The sequence below is a fragment of the Dipteris shenzhenensis genome, chromosome 25 (genome assembly GCF_047967505.1).
Source record: "Dipteris shenzhenensis isolate YYH24624 ecotype China chromosome 25, Dip_SZ_1.0, whole genome shotgun sequence".
Lineage (NCBI taxonomy): Eukaryota > Viridiplantae > Streptophyta > Polypodiopsida > Gleicheniales > Dipteridaceae > Dipteris > Dipteris shenzhenensis.
The window spans coordinates 27649468-27665026 of record NC_141620.1 but is presented as its reverse complement, the minus strand read 5'-3'; the positions used below and the strand labels follow the sequence as shown (position 1 = coordinate 27665026).

Genomic DNA, 15559 nt, shown 5'->3' with positions numbered 1-15559 from the left:
ACTCCTTAAAGGGTAAAGAACAGAAACTACAAAGCTAAAATAGTAAATGCATGTATAACAGCGTAGGAGAGTAAAATACTGAATCAAGTTTACCTCTTCACATGGAATCAGATTGCCAGTTGAGCATTTGACAATGTCTGGCTTACACATGGCAGCCCATTGCCCACTTACACAAAAGAGCATGGAAACCTCCAGTTATAACCTATGATGTACTACTCTTTGGGCTTTGTTCAACTCTATAATCAATTCGACTAGTAAACAACTTTGTGAGACTCAGCTAAACTCTTTTCTTCTATTTATGGAACAATACATAGTGTTGGTTTTAGTGGGAGGTGGTCGAAGGGAGGAAGAAGAAGTAGATGTACACCTGCTAGAGCCAAATAATCTTCACTGAACATACTACAATGCGGTGGTCTTCACTTGAACCGATGGTTGTTTGTGATTGAGCTTTGGGATAGTTTACTCAGGGTTGGACTACTTGCGTCCACCAAATAAAAAAACATGGAGCACCTAAGTTTTCTTCAAAGAACGCGACACTCCTAGTGGCAATCAAGCGTAGGCTCCAGTACACACACAACTACATGATTGGTCTTGTTCCTCCGACAACCACAATGTGTGCAATGCACGAGCTGCTCCAGACACCCCACTATCTCAACATAACAACATCTGCTGGAACCCAGATTGGATGGACCACATGACCAGGCTGGAGCTTGCCCTAGGTGTTGTTGAGGATGCGGCTACAACAAAAACGTGCCAACCCTCGGATGACTCAATTCAAACAGACACCTTGGTCCACGGCATCTACACAGCCCAGCAAGTTGTCGACTTCCAGGACAAGTCCATCGTTGTTGCTCCATCTGAAGGCTTCCCACCATTGAGCATATTCAAGGATAGGTACAGCGAGGAAATGGGATTCCCAACACTGTTTTTCGGCTGCCCACGTGCCTATGACGTCCCGGAATCGACAAACCAAGATAGACGCTTCGCGCTCTGTGTTGACAACCTCTTCTTCAAAACAATGAAGATTTTGGTTTGGCAAGTTTTATCTTCGACATGGGTTCGCATGCGGAAAGCGCAACTGAGGGGGAGAACACTGCAAGTGAGAGACGCTCTTCTCAACACAAACATTGAGAGGCTCCTCCAATCTAAGATTGGGTATCACGACTTCACATGCCTACGAACATCTATAGACTACAAACTACGGTTAAAGAAAAACTTGTTTGCAATGGTGAGGCAGATCGGCGGGCCCAGTTTCTTCGTTACTTTTTTGGATACAGAGCGGTTATGTGAGCCTTTGCTTGGCTATTTGGCTTCATTATGACCACCTGAACCAATGGATCACCGGCAACTCAGCCCGGCACAATTTCGGGACTTAATCCAATCAGATCCCATAACAATTGTGTGGTACTATGTCCACAAGTTCTGAGCACTCAAGTCTTTATTGAAGAAAGATCATTCGATTCTGGGTCCCCTCATTAACTACTTTGTGTGTGACGGAGTTCCAAAATAGAGGGAGCCAGCATGACCACGGGCTGCTATGGTGCGAAGACGCACCAACTTTTGGATGCAACACGGATGACGAAATTACAACATACATTGACCGCTACATCACAACAGACCTCTCGCTCCTTGAACTCCACGAAAAAAAATACAGACCCACAGGCATAGAAAGACACGCAAAAAAAGGTGCAAATCGTGCAAGTTCGGTTTCCCGCGTCCACCAATGCTTGAGACAACAATTTTGCATCCAATGGCACATGATGCACACACGAGCATCGCCAAGGGCGACCTCAAGACAATTTCAAAAATCCTAGAGGACCCACTCACACTCACACTCGATTCGGATACATTCTTTGAACAATTAACGATATCATGTGAAGCATACATCAACGCATTGCGGAGTGGCATCTCTCTGCCCACAGTGCTCCTTAAAAGAGAACCTAGGGATTTATACACGAACAACTTTAATCCGACCATCCAACATAGACATTCAATACGTGTTGAACCCACATGTAATAGCATCCTATTGCACGTCATACATGACAAAGGCTAACAAAGAGACTATAGATGCAGTGAAAAAAGCTTTAGCGGCAAGCCTTATCCTGCCAACGAGCGCTTGCACAATGTTGGAAATGCAATCCTGAACACAACACACATCACTGCGCAGCCCTAACTAGCGCAAGCAGGGATTTCTACTATATCAATACAAGCCCAGCAAAGGAGCGCACGATGTTGTTGAAGAGGCGTTCACAACTTGAGCGCTTGGAACCAAGGAGCATTGACATTTTCTTCGACGACATTATCAACAAGTACATAGCCTGAGACCTAGCATCTGAGTGAATGTGCCCTGCGAGCGAGAAAACTATCACCAACACTAGGAGCGTTGCAAGAAGGATTCGATTTAATAACTACAACAAAGCTAGAGATCCAAAAAATTATTATAGGGAGCTTTGCTTGCTGTACCTACCTTTCCAAGACAAGGAGCACTCCCTCTCCGAGGAGGTGCTCACATGGCATGACATGTACTATTTCCATCTCGATGAGATTGAAGCAAACCATGCTCTCTTTGACAAATGCTCCTCTTAGCCCACCACAATAGAACATTCTACTCCCAGCACCTACAGCAGCGACAACGCTTCCGCAACAGAAAGGAAGTCCTTCAACCTAGGCGTGGAAATGGACATGTACCAAAGAAATAAGCCAGCACATAAACAACATCATCCACAACAAGCAATAATGCCAAATAACGAGTACTACGGTAATGAACTGCGGCCAACGTGCGATCCTTGAAGACATCATGCTCAAAAAAATCAGGACTCCTAAAAAACTGTTCCACCTTTTCCTCTCTGGGGAGGCAGGAACAGGCTAAACTTTCATGCTACTGCTCTTGGTGCAAGCTTTGCTACACTTTTACATGCATAGAGAGACTTTCGATATTGAACTACCCATGGTTATGCTTCTTGCCTACACGGGCAGAGCCGCTCACGCGGTCGGAGGTATGACTCTACACGCAACACTGCACCTGCCGCTCCTGCACTCAACTTACACAGCACTCTCTACAGAGAAACTACAAACTCTGACAGAAGGGTACAAGGAGATCCAACTGTTGGTAATAGAGGAGATCTCCCTTGCTCGACTTAACACATTCATTGTAGCGGACTCTCGAATGCGAGAGATAAAGCACAATCATGACCACCCATTCGGTGGTGTTGACATCTTGCTTTGTGGAGACCTATACCAAGCAAGCCCCACAAAGGACTCCTGGGTATTCCTTGACGAGAAAGCTTCTTCAGCCACGGTACAGACATATTGGAGGTCCACCCTACGCTACTACGAGCTGCGTGAACCAATGCGACAAAGCGACAAGACATTCCTCGCCCTACTGAACAAGATCAGGATTGGAGCACAATCCGACAAGGACCTTCAGCTCATCAACAACTTACGCCTTGAAGACCCGCCGCAAAAGGGCAGTGTCCCACACCTCTTCTGTACAAAGGCTTGCAAGGATGCCCACAACAAGTACGTGTTTGACAGCTTCGAAACACAAGCTCACATCCTGAAGGCAAAGACACAAAACATAAATCATGCAACAAGACCGTCCGACAAACTGCAAGCTGATGGGCAGCCTGCACAACGTTCTTCGCCTGAGGCCCGGCATGATCATAGAGATATGCTCAAGAAACTTGAACGTTGCGGACGGGATAGTCAACAGGGCGGATGCAGCCTTCATGGACAGCCAAATGGAGTGCAAACCATATGTGGTCTGGGTCAAGTTCATTGACGGCAAGACAAGGGTCGCTACACAGTGGGAGAACAAGCACCTCTACAAGAGCAACATGCCCACAACCTAGACCCCAATACTTTGCGTCATCCGTGACTTCCAATTTGGGAGGAATCACTTGAATACAGTCTCGCAAGAATAATTCCCGATCCAGCCCACAGTTGCCAGAACCGTGCATCGAGCACAGGGACTAACGATGGACACCCTTGCATTCGATCCAGGAAACATACGCACACATGGGTTGGTCTCCACAGCACTCTCACGTGTTTAGAACCCATCAAATCTGTTCTTCCTCTCAAAATTGACACATAAGCACATCAAAGTAGATCCAATGGTACAACAAAAAATCAAGAGGCCGCAGAATACGTGTCACTGGGAATTCGAAAACGGTGTCGGGATTGCGACATACTACAACCAAAAACTCAAGATTCTTTGCCACCAGCAAACTTGCGACGTAGGGTCCCAATGCCTACTGGCCTTATTTCGACATCATGACCACGAGGATCTGACCATCATTAACCTGTACAAGTCCCCTTCCTCCAAAATGGGGGCAATGCTCAAACAACTCCATAACTTGCTACAACTCATTCCGCGCTCCACTCTGACATACGCACTAGGCGACTTCAACATTGACTTCTACCATCCCTCACCCGCCTTGGATAGACTACAAGACTTCATGACCCATCACAACGTGATGCAACTGGTCAACTCGCCAACAACGATCTACGGGTCCACACTTGATCATATCTGGACCAACATGCGCGAAAGCATAGGACAAGCGACAACAAGGTTCGTGTATTGGTTGGACCACTTGCTCGTCTGCGCAAGACTTCCATCTTCCCCATGAGTTCCAACCTTCAAGCGGGCCCATTGAATAAAATTCACCTTGTCTAAAAATACATCGTTTTGCGATGCTTTTTTAATTGAAAAATTACATTGTATAATGATGACCCCAACCACCGTTTTTTCCCCTTGGGTATGTTAGTGCCTAGCTGCAGGTTTCTTTCCTCCCGATGAAAATTGCACCTGTTGTATGATATCTTCTCCAAGCCATCTAATCCTCTCTATCTTTTTTTCTCTCTCTCCATATTATCGGTCAATCTTCTATCATCCAACGTCATTCGTGTCTCCATTTGCTATTGGAGTGCATCTTCAATCAGGTCATCTTTTTCTTTTAGTTTGTAAGTACATTTGATCATATATATTGCTTTACATGAAATATTACGTTGTGTTGCTTGTTAAATTCTCTATTTTTTAACTTTGTTATATTTAGTGTGTCTTCAATTCAAAAAAAAAATAGCAATACCCAATTGGGTCTAACCACATGTGCCGACTATATCTGCCCGACCTTTGCTCCAATTTGGACTGCACCTATTGCTGTTAAAGTTGCTCATTGCCAAGCATTTAAATAGGCCCGTGTAAAAACATGTGTGCCTCAGGATCTATGGAGCGCTCTAAGGTGGATGAAACCTTTGTGGAAACATGATGAAGAGAGTGCTCATGACATGTACCTCAAGTCAATTAGGTTCCAAGATAGATTAGCTTGGACTCATAAACAAAATCTTGAGTGTATGTGTATTTCAACAATACATTATAGGCTTTTTATATAGAGAGAGCCTTTAGAATAGTCAACACTTGTGGGATCTTCTGATCCACATCTCTCCTAGTGGATGTCCTTGCTCCACATCTTCACATCGTGTAGTCTACATCCTTGGGTGGCTACTTTAATAGATTCCTACACCATACCTTAGCCTCTTATTTATGTGCTCATGGCACCATATTTCAACACCTCCCCTTTGCTACTTTAGGTGGTCAAGTATGTTTTCTACGTGTCAATACCTCCCCTGAGTGCTTGCATGGCTACTTGCAGGTGGTTAGGATTGATTACAAGAACATAGGCTAAAGGTGGAAAGACTTTTGCTTCAATACATGTTGTCGATGGAGTTCTCTTCTTTGCTTGATGTAGCTTGATGCATGATGCTTTGTTCTTCTTGTGCCTTTAATGCTTTATGTGTAGATGCCATGTTCTGTGATATGGTCATCTCACGCACTTGTGCTTTCGGCATGCTTTTTGCATTCATGTGTTGCTTTATCATTTGTTGCAAAGGTCTTACCATGAGCTTAGTTTTGTTTCAATGGCAATATCTAATTGCAAATAATGATTCTAACTTGACAGGTGCGTAGAGCTCCAAAAGGCAATCGTTTTCTTTTTTGAGCAAGTTTTATAAAGAAAGAGTGGGCATGATGAGGTGGCATAGGAGTAGGAGTGCCGTCCGTTGAGGTGGCCGACTATTGAAGACGATCGAAGCAAGTGAGATGCTCTAGATTCGTCCTCCGTCTCAGTTTCCCTGATGCCAAAGCCAAGATAGCACAGCACTGCATGCAAGCCGAGGTGCCGTGGTCGTCCAACCGCAAGGAGCTACCATGGTTGTCCAATCGCCAGGAGTTGCCGTGAGTCGCGGGTGTGGGGAGCCCGCGGAGGCGATGAGGATATGTTTGTCACTGCTGTGGTCGAACCTTGTTGTGCCTCTTTCTTGCTAAATTGCTAGGCTATCGGGCTTGTTTTGCTTGCATAGACGTAGCCTTCAGGTTGCTCTGTGCTCTTCTTGTCTGATGCTTTGCTCATCCCATTGTCGTTGCCTTCATGCAATCTGGCTTTGGTTTTTCTGCTTGGAGTTGCTGCTTCGTTGGATTGTAGAGTTACTTGATAGCTGCTAGCTTCCGGTCTTGCTAGGTCGTCGTTGTGCTTGTTGAAGTGGTGTCTGCCTTATGCCAAGTCTGCTTGTCGTTGTACATTGGAGCTTCGTCATTATGCTTGCGTGCTATAGCTGCGTAAGAGTTGTTGTTGCTGCCGAGTTGCTCTTTTGCTCGTAGATGCACTGCGTTGCATACAATACCTATGGCAATGATGCTTGGAGTGCTTGTCAGTCGCATTGAGTCTTTGAGGGAGTCGCCTTGCCTTTGCCCTAGGTTGTGGCTTGACTAGCCGTCACTGGTTTGCTGCCGTTGGAGTCCATGTCTTTGTGTCGCCTGGGTTGCCTCTTTTGCTCTTAGAAGCTTGGGCTGCCGACTATTTGCATGGCTTCTTCTTCGTTTTAAAGCTGCAATTTAATGCAATGATGCTGATTTTTCAAGAAGCAAAGAAGGGACTAAACTCAAAGAAACTTAGAGAACACTCTCAATGAACTTTACAAGAATCACTAAAACTAAAATTAACCTAGGAGAAAACATGCGCTCCTAAGACGTGCCTAAGACTAATCTAGGAATTTAGACCTAAGCTCTGATACCATGAAAAAACATGCGTGCCGCACAATCTATGAAGCGTTCTAAGGTGGATGGACCCTATGTGGAACATGATGAAGAGAGTGCTCATGACATGTACCTCAAGTCAATTAGGTTCCAAGATAGATTAGCTTGGACTCGTAAACAGAATCTTGAGTGTGTGTATTTCAACAATACATGATAGGTTTCTTATATAGAGAGAGCCTTTAGAATAGTCAACACTTGTGGGATCCCCTGATCCACATCTCTCCTAGTGGATGTCCTTGCTCCACATCTTCACATCATGTAGTCCACATCCTTGGGTCGCTACTTTAATACATTCCTACACCATACCTTAGCCTCTTATTTATGTGCTCATGGCACCACCCTGGCAGTGCAGTTTACTAGCTGTCATATTCCCCTGCTGCCACATACCTGATGCTGTGGATCCATCGCAGCCTTGTAGCACCTTATACAAATGTAGATAGTCCTCTAAACAAGTCTTACTGCTGCCCAAATTTTTGCATTCACAGCCCGTCATACTTCCTTCACATGCTGCCACATCAGCAACATAGCAGGACAGATCCGGTAGTACAGAATTCAGCACGATAGAAAGCAGGTCAAAAAACGTGAGTAGACTTTTTTGGTCAAAAGTGAAAGTTGACTTTTGGTAGACTTGGGCAACGGTTGGAGTTGATCAACCGACCAAGGTCGACCAGTCAGCAGTCCTATTCCTATAAAACCCACCAGTCCTCTCTCATTCTTGGATCATCCTCCTGTGTATCAGCAGTTCCTCCAACTTACTCTGAGTTAGCTCCAGCAACAGCCTTCATAGCAAAAGCAAGGTGGTTAAGTTCTGGCCCTTGGACCAGCAGCATCAGCCCCAACGTCAGCAGCAGGTCCATCTTCATCCACAGATCCCCAAGGCCCAGATCCGCACAGTAGAAGCTCCAACAAATGGAGTGTTGGAAAAGTCACCTCCCCATCAGTAAGCCCTCGTATGAGGAGAGCAAGTGGGAGGTGTACTTACGGTTTATGTGGCTGCCACATGGGCAGCACCTAGGCTGCCATGTGGGCAACAAACTCAGAAGGAAACCCCAGGAAATGGGGCTACCACATGGGCAGCACACAGGCTGCACATACAAGAAAATGGCAGGATGGAGCTCCTATGGAGGACAGATCTGGTACAGAATCAGGTCGCCTCTGGGACGGACTGTTAAATGTTTGCAGTAGGTATACGGGTCTAGGGCAGAGGTCCCAAGGCAGGCAAATGCCCAGGAATGGCCCGGGACTATTGGTGCCTGCAGGAGTACTTTGCAGGGACTTGTACAGATCTGCAGCAGGAGTCTTGGAGCAGGAACAGGTCCTGACAGAAGGCGGGACAGATGGTGCTGGTAGGGGAGTGGAGAAGCACCAAACTCGGCCTGAATGATGTGATGTGGTACAGACGGTTTCCCCCGGATCATCCGTGAGAGCATGAGGATCTGCAGGCGCTCCACCCGTGTCCACTCTATCTCTGACATGTCAGGTCCCTAACAAGGGTTGCCATACATACCGGCTGGTCGGACCAAGAAGTTGAAGAGAAAAGCCTTGGTCCGAGGGTCCTGGAAGTGGGAGTGGAAGCATTGTCTCTCTAGCCGAGCAAGTGAGGCGTATCCCCTACTCAATCTGGCTTGCATCGCTAGTCTCATCGTGAAGATCGGGCCAGAGAAGATGACCCCCAAGTAAGTGTATGAGGATACGATCTCAACTGGTGACCCACCGAAAATGAACTGCTTTCGTTGCATGTTTGCTCGAGAGGTGTTAAAGATCATGACCTTGGTCTTGCCAAGGTTGACCTCCAAATCATGGGATAAACAAAAAGCCTGCAGTGCATCCAGGTGTCGCTGGAGCCCCTCGAGTGTGGACGACAAGAGTGCCACATCATTTGCATAAAGAAGAATCCTGATGATGATGCCGGCAAGTGAGCAACTAGTCCCTGCGCACGCCCCCATGAAAGTCTCAAGCTCATCGATCGCGAGGCCAAACACGGTTGGTGATAAGGGACAATCCTGTTTGATCCCTATGGTACTCAAGATCTCATCTGTCCAACCTGCGCCTCGGTCTGAGACTCTCTGATACAGTGCCATGACTGCCCGGATGATCTCCTGATCAAATCCCAGTGTCTGTAGGCGTGTGATGAGACGAGCTCGAGGTACTGTGTCAAAGGCTTTGTGAAAATCCACAAAGCAGCAATATACCCTCTCCTTCGTGATCTGGCCTGCTCAATGACACTCCTGAGTGTGAGTATGTGATCCATAGTCCCATGGTCTTGCCTGAAACCGGCCTGACCCTCGGCTTTGAGCCCTCTCATCTCTGCGAACAGGCTGACCGACGCATCCAATACAGCTGCATAGATCTTGGACATCACATGTCCAATCATAATAGTCCTGTAGTTACTCGGGTCTATGGGATCCCCTGCCTTGTGGATGGGGGTGATGGTGTTGAGTGTCCAAGTGCGGGGGAAGCCAAGGCAAATAGCGTCATTGAATAACTTTGCTAGGATGGGGACTAAAGTGTCGATTCCATATGCGATAAACTCAGTGCATAGCCCCTCGTGATCCTTAGCTCGGCCATTGTGCAGTTTCAATGTCGCGTCCTTGACTCCCCCTCTGGTGAACAACGTGCAAGTGGTGGGGCGAGGTGTGTGTATGAGATGTGGAGTGGACTCGTGTGGGACATCATAAAGATGGTGTGCATACGTGTGCTAGACTCTCGTGTTGGTGAGGGGTGATGGAGACCTACGCTCAAGGAATCTCCGCAAAAAATCCTTAGAGTTGTTGCTGTACAAGATGTTAAGCGACGACTCCTCATTTCGACGAAGAAATGCTTGCTTCTTTCGACATACAAGACGTCGGTACTTGCGTACTGTGTCTGGTGTGTTCGGGAGGTGACATCTAGTTTCAAGTCGAAGCTGTCGGCGATAAGCCTTGCACTCCGCATCGTACCAGTTGTTGCAGGGTATATAACCAAGAGATGGTGGTCTAGTGGACCGTGTGGGGTGTGGGAAAAGATTTGGAGGGCAGCCTCGTGGAGTGTGTGACTAATCAGGGCAGCACGGTCCTCTATGAGTGGTATGTGATCGATGTAGGTTAGGAGTTTGTTTAGGCATCCAGAGTAGGCTAGTGAGAGGCTGTGATCAAAGTGTATGTCATGGTAGGTGTCGTGCTTCCTATGTGGTGTGGCTAAGCGTGGGGTGGCGATAGTGAAGTATAGGTATGTGTGATCAGCTCCTTGGGGGAGTGGTGCTACGGTGAAGTTGGTGATATATGAAGTGAAGGTAGGGGATCCCAGGATGTAATCTACTACACTAGTGCCCCCCCCCCCCCCCCCCCCCCCCGTGTGGGAAGCAAGTAAAACCACCTGAGGAGGGCCATAGGTCAAGCCCATTGTAGATGATGAGATCATGCATCCTGCCCAGATCAAGGAGCGTGTGTCCATATGGTGAAACAGGCCCGTGTCAGTCCGATGAGGTCCTGGTCATACCTGCTCCGTCTAGGTCCATGTCTGGTAGCATGATAGAGTCGTCTCGAAAGTCCAAGAGTGGTGCCTGGCGCGTGCTCGTCTTGGCGTTGAAGTCCTCAACCAGGAGAAGTTCCCCGCGGGCTGAAAGGTCTGGGATATCCTGATGTAAGGGTGCATATGGCGATGTCTCACCCTCTTGTGCCACTCTGGCGAAGTGGGATGTGTCTGGCGGGAAGTAGCGTATTGCTATGAAAAGGTCACAGGTTTCTGTGCATCGGATCCGGATCCACATGAATCGGGAGTGTGTGTCTTTCCTCTCAATGGAGATGGCTCCAGCGAGGGAAGACCTGTACAATATTGCGACCCCGCCTGATTCTCGGACTCCTCCTGTATCCCTCATCTCATCCTTTGGGCCTGGCAAATACTGAAGCATATTGAGATAGACATTATGCTAAGCTACTATCTTTCTTCTTCATACTTTGGGCTTGGCAAATACCAGATAACCTTTTATAACTGCCGATCCTCTTTGAAGATGGAATCCCATTGAAGGGCTATAACTGTAGGGCTGAGGCTGAGCTGACTGCAGCGAGGCTGAGGCTAATTGCGGGTAATTGTGTCCAATGAAGGACAGGCTTGGGGGCTGCTGAGGTTTACATGGGGAGCTACAGCATCTGCTGGAGCTGCTATTGTGTGGGTCTGAGGAGCTATGGATGAAGATGGACTTGCTGCTGATGTTGAGCTGTTATTGCTGGTCCAAGGGCTGGAACTGAGGCACCATCTTTTGCTGCTACGAAGGGTGCTGCTGGAGCTAAGCCTGGGTAAGCTGGAGGAACTGTTGATGCACTGCCGATACAGGTTGCTGGTCAACATTGGCCATTGACCAGGCTGGCCAAAAGTCCACACGTTGACTTTTTGACTAGAAAAGTTTTTTTTGACCTGCTTTGTCTTCTGCTGACTTTTGTACTGCTCAATTTGTCCTTCTGTGTTGCTGATGTGGCAGCATGTGAAAGGAGTATGGCATGGGCTGTGGATGCCAATGACATCCACTTCTTGAAACTGAAACAAAGGTTAAATTTGTAAACCCCTATTCATGGACTATTGGAACTTGTGGATGGTATTGAGTTGTGGATAGATTGGCTACTAATTGGGATTGGATCAACGTGGACACCATCAAAAGTATCCGAGTCTCCTTGACTGGATCCTGAACTGTAATGTTGTGGTCTTGCCGCGTGGTCAGCAAGCCATGGTGCAACAAGGACCCGGGGATGCTATTAGCTGGGTCTAATGAATCTGAAACACTGAACTTGACTGTAACATGGAAAGATGGATCCACGATGGAGCCTCGACTGCTATTGTCGCGTTGAGCAAATCCTCCAAGCTGCCTACCTGAAAAAGGATGGTGACCTTCTTGCCTGCTACTTGTCCATAACACATGAGAACCCCTTTGATGGGTGACTGGGGTGCTGTCCTGCTGAGTTTTGCACTTGTGGATAGCAGAACTACTCCTGAGGCTATGATGGAACGAAAGCTGTAATGGATGCGATGGCTGGCGGATGCAAATGAGGGCAATGCCTCGTGTTGTGGTCCTTCTCATAGCAAGGGTACTACAAATGCTCTCTGTCATGTCTCAGCTTCTCCTCTAGGTTGAGAACCCCTCCAAATTTGTTGTTAAATATGGGCTGGCTACCTGCTGTGCCACTGCTGTGGAACTAGAGGTCTCATGGGTCTTCTTGTTGGGAGGCCCTTTTGGAACTGGACCCCTTGCTCATGAGCTCATAAGCATTGTCAAATCCTATGGGCCTGAAGTTGCCAACATACCATTGAATGTTTACTTGCAAACCATGAAGGAACTTCAGGGTCTTGTCACGCTCGTCTGTCTGTAGCTGGATGGCAACCTCAGTGAACTGTTGACTGCCTCTGTGGGTCCTTGTTTGAGTTTGAATAACTGTGTCTCTGACTGATCCAAGTACTGAGTTGGAAGAAATTTTGTTTTGATTTCCTTCACAAACTCCGTCCACTCATGCTGTGGCTGCTGTACTCTGCATCATAATAATCCTGGTGCAGCTTACGTACCAAGTAATTGCCTATCTTGTGAGATGCATTGATGCAAAAGTACACTTTTCGTTGTCCTCTATGGCTACAAATAATAATAACTTAGGATTGATTGAGCTACAAAATCAACACTAAAGGGTCTGTTTTACCATGATCACCTTAAGTAGTTTAGCTTCCTATGAAATGATAATTTTCTGGGTTGATGGACCTTCTCGATTGCCTCACCTCCTTGTGGTTGGAGTCAGACATGAGAAGATAGTGGTCTCCTTTGCATACAAAGTCTCATGCTTGGCTTCTTGGACTTCATGCTCATGTTCTCTGGCTGTGTGCACCCAATCCTCCCGCATCTGCTAAAGCTGCAACATGTGCGTGAAAAGGGACTTGGACTGCTGTTGTTGAAACTGCATCCATTTCAAGCATGGTCGATGCAGTCACTGGGGCTTCTGTAGTTGTAGGTACTGTGGGCAGATTTGGTATTTCTGTGGGTCTTCCCTCCTGCATACTGGGTTGTGAAGGCTTTGCAAAGCTCATGGTTTCCTTCTCGAATCAGGTGTCTCCATATATCTGCTGGTTGTACTAGATCTCCCACCAAGGAAGATAAAGGGAAGTCATGGAGATGCCACTCCTTGCTGCTCCTCCTGACCTCAGGGAAAATTTTCAAGCTTTGATACCAATGTATAGGCATGAGCCTAAGAGTTTCTCTCACCAAGTTGAGCCTGTCCTGGAACCGTGGAAATGCTAACTAAGAGAGAGATAGGGAGAGAGATAAACACTCGCATGTTAAAATAGACATGAACTCAGAGTTTATGCTAAGCTACTTAGTACTATCTTCTGCTTCATGTTTTGGGCCTGGCAAATATCAGATATCCTTTTACAAGTGCTGATCCTCATTGAAGAGCGCTGAAGGTCTATGATGGAATCCCATTGAAGGGCTATAACTGTAGAGTTGAGGCTGAGCTGACTCTGAGGCGAATTGAGTGTCCATGGAAGGACTGGGTAGGGAGCTGTTGAGGCTACATGGGAAGCAACTACACATTAAAAATAACCCCAACAGAGTGTGTATGCAGCGGAAGATAAGAATAGCCAGGAAGTCACTCTGTGGTGTATCCAAAACTTATTTACTTTTGTGTGCTCAACATACATGTGCAAACCAGTAAATAGACAAATATAGAACCAACAAAAGTTATATTTCCGTCCATGGGACACAATACAAAATGAATCCAGGGTCCCACTAGAGAGTGGTCTGTCCTTACCAAAAGTGTTGTCCTACTACATTATGGCACTTCTGGATCCGTAAGCCTGCATGCTCCCGTAGAGCTTCAATAGACTTAGACACCGTGCCTTGATCCCACACCTTGCTACCCTTGAAGGCAGCCAAGGGTGAAGCCCTTCCTTGAGCTCTTCTACAGCACCCAACTCCTTTTTAGTCCTCCTAGATGTAGGCCCAAAACCCACTGGTCTGCTGCTCCAGTCTGCTCTTCGAATGCTGCTGCAGTGGATGACATATGAGCCCAAAAGGCTCCGTTGTATAGGTCTAGGAGCCCCCAAATTTGGCAGACTTGCAGCCTCCAAGTTACCAACCCACCCAGTCTATAAATTCGACTGGGCTGGTCTGTAAAACCGACCAGTAGGCAGCCTTGTTTGCTGCCCTCCCAGATCCGCCTGGCCACATGGCATACACCCGCCCAATTCGTGGTCTGTTCCTGGCCAGAAACCTGCTCCACATAGGCAAGCTAGATGCAACCTTTCAAACCATCACATATCTACACCGGGTTAGATCATATGGGGAATACACATCAGGGAGACAGAGGTTGCCATGGTTGGCTCTCGATTCCTCCATGAGGTTGGCAACAAAGGGAGACGAGTGATGCTGGTATGCACGGACTCATAGATGGTTTGTGAGACTAGGGTTTCACATCGATAGGATACCTTCTTTTCAGTACAGTTTAGATGCCCCTCCGATATTCCCACCCACCATCCCAATCGGGCCACACACCAACCAGGTCATTCGAGAGGATCTCCTGCAACTACACACCTTTAGGACCTAGTTGGAGCCGAGGGAGCTTCTAGTGAAGCTGAGTTTCTACCGAGATTACTGTCTTCGTATTTCGGAGGAGGGATTCATCACACCACCAGGGTACACTAAGCTTCATATGCCTCACTCACTACGGGTCTCCATCGGATAGTTTCGGGTATCATCACACCGCCTCCGCATAGAGAGCGGCAGAGCAGAGGGAATCTCTAGGAAGCATCGCTTATGCATATTGTGCGACTGTGAGGAGGTTGAGTCGGAGGAGCATTTTATTTTCAGGTGCCCAGTGTACTACAAGATCCGAGGTCGCTACCACTATCACTTCAGAGACGGCTCTAGGCTCCTTTCCACATTCCTCGCCTACCCAGATCAGAGATGCCTCGCTGCCTTCATTCACGAGGGGGTCCGACACAGAGAGTACTTACTCAGGCGATGGGGCTTGGCCACATCATCAGACACCTCTCAGAGCAGGATCACAGAGTTCTTCCCATCGAGTGACATTGATCGTCCAATCTCTTGCCACAGACGTGATAGAGACCCCGACCCGACGACCGTAGCACGACACACGAGACATCAAGGGGATACACAAATCACTCTGGGGGACCTCCCATCATTGTTTAGAACCAGGATAGGTTCCACGGGGGTCACGGTGGCTCTGGTCTTGCGTCGAGTCTCGTCTCGGAGACCGAGACGCACGGCACTCCTTGACGGGCGCCAGCATCCCATCACCGGCTATGCACCAGCCAGGGCGACATGACATACGGATGATTCTGCTCCACTCCAGTCTTTCTCTTTTCATTGTTACATCTAGATGCATTTGATTATGTATGATCAGACTTAGGATCCAGCACGGGTGATGATGCTTGTTTCAGTAGCTCCTCCCTTACTGTGATTTGTATCAGGTTTTCTTTCAGTCTCATGGACCCATC

General features: G+C 47.5%; 1 protein-coding gene across 4 annotated transcripts in view; it reads right to left on the bottom strand.

Moving 5' to 3' along the window:
• Positions 1 to 15559, bottom strand: part of LOC147885686 (Pseudouridine synthase family protein) — a 73094-nt gene that overhangs the window by 13568 nt on the left and 43967 nt on the right. The gene's annotated exons all lie outside the window — the stretch shown is intronic.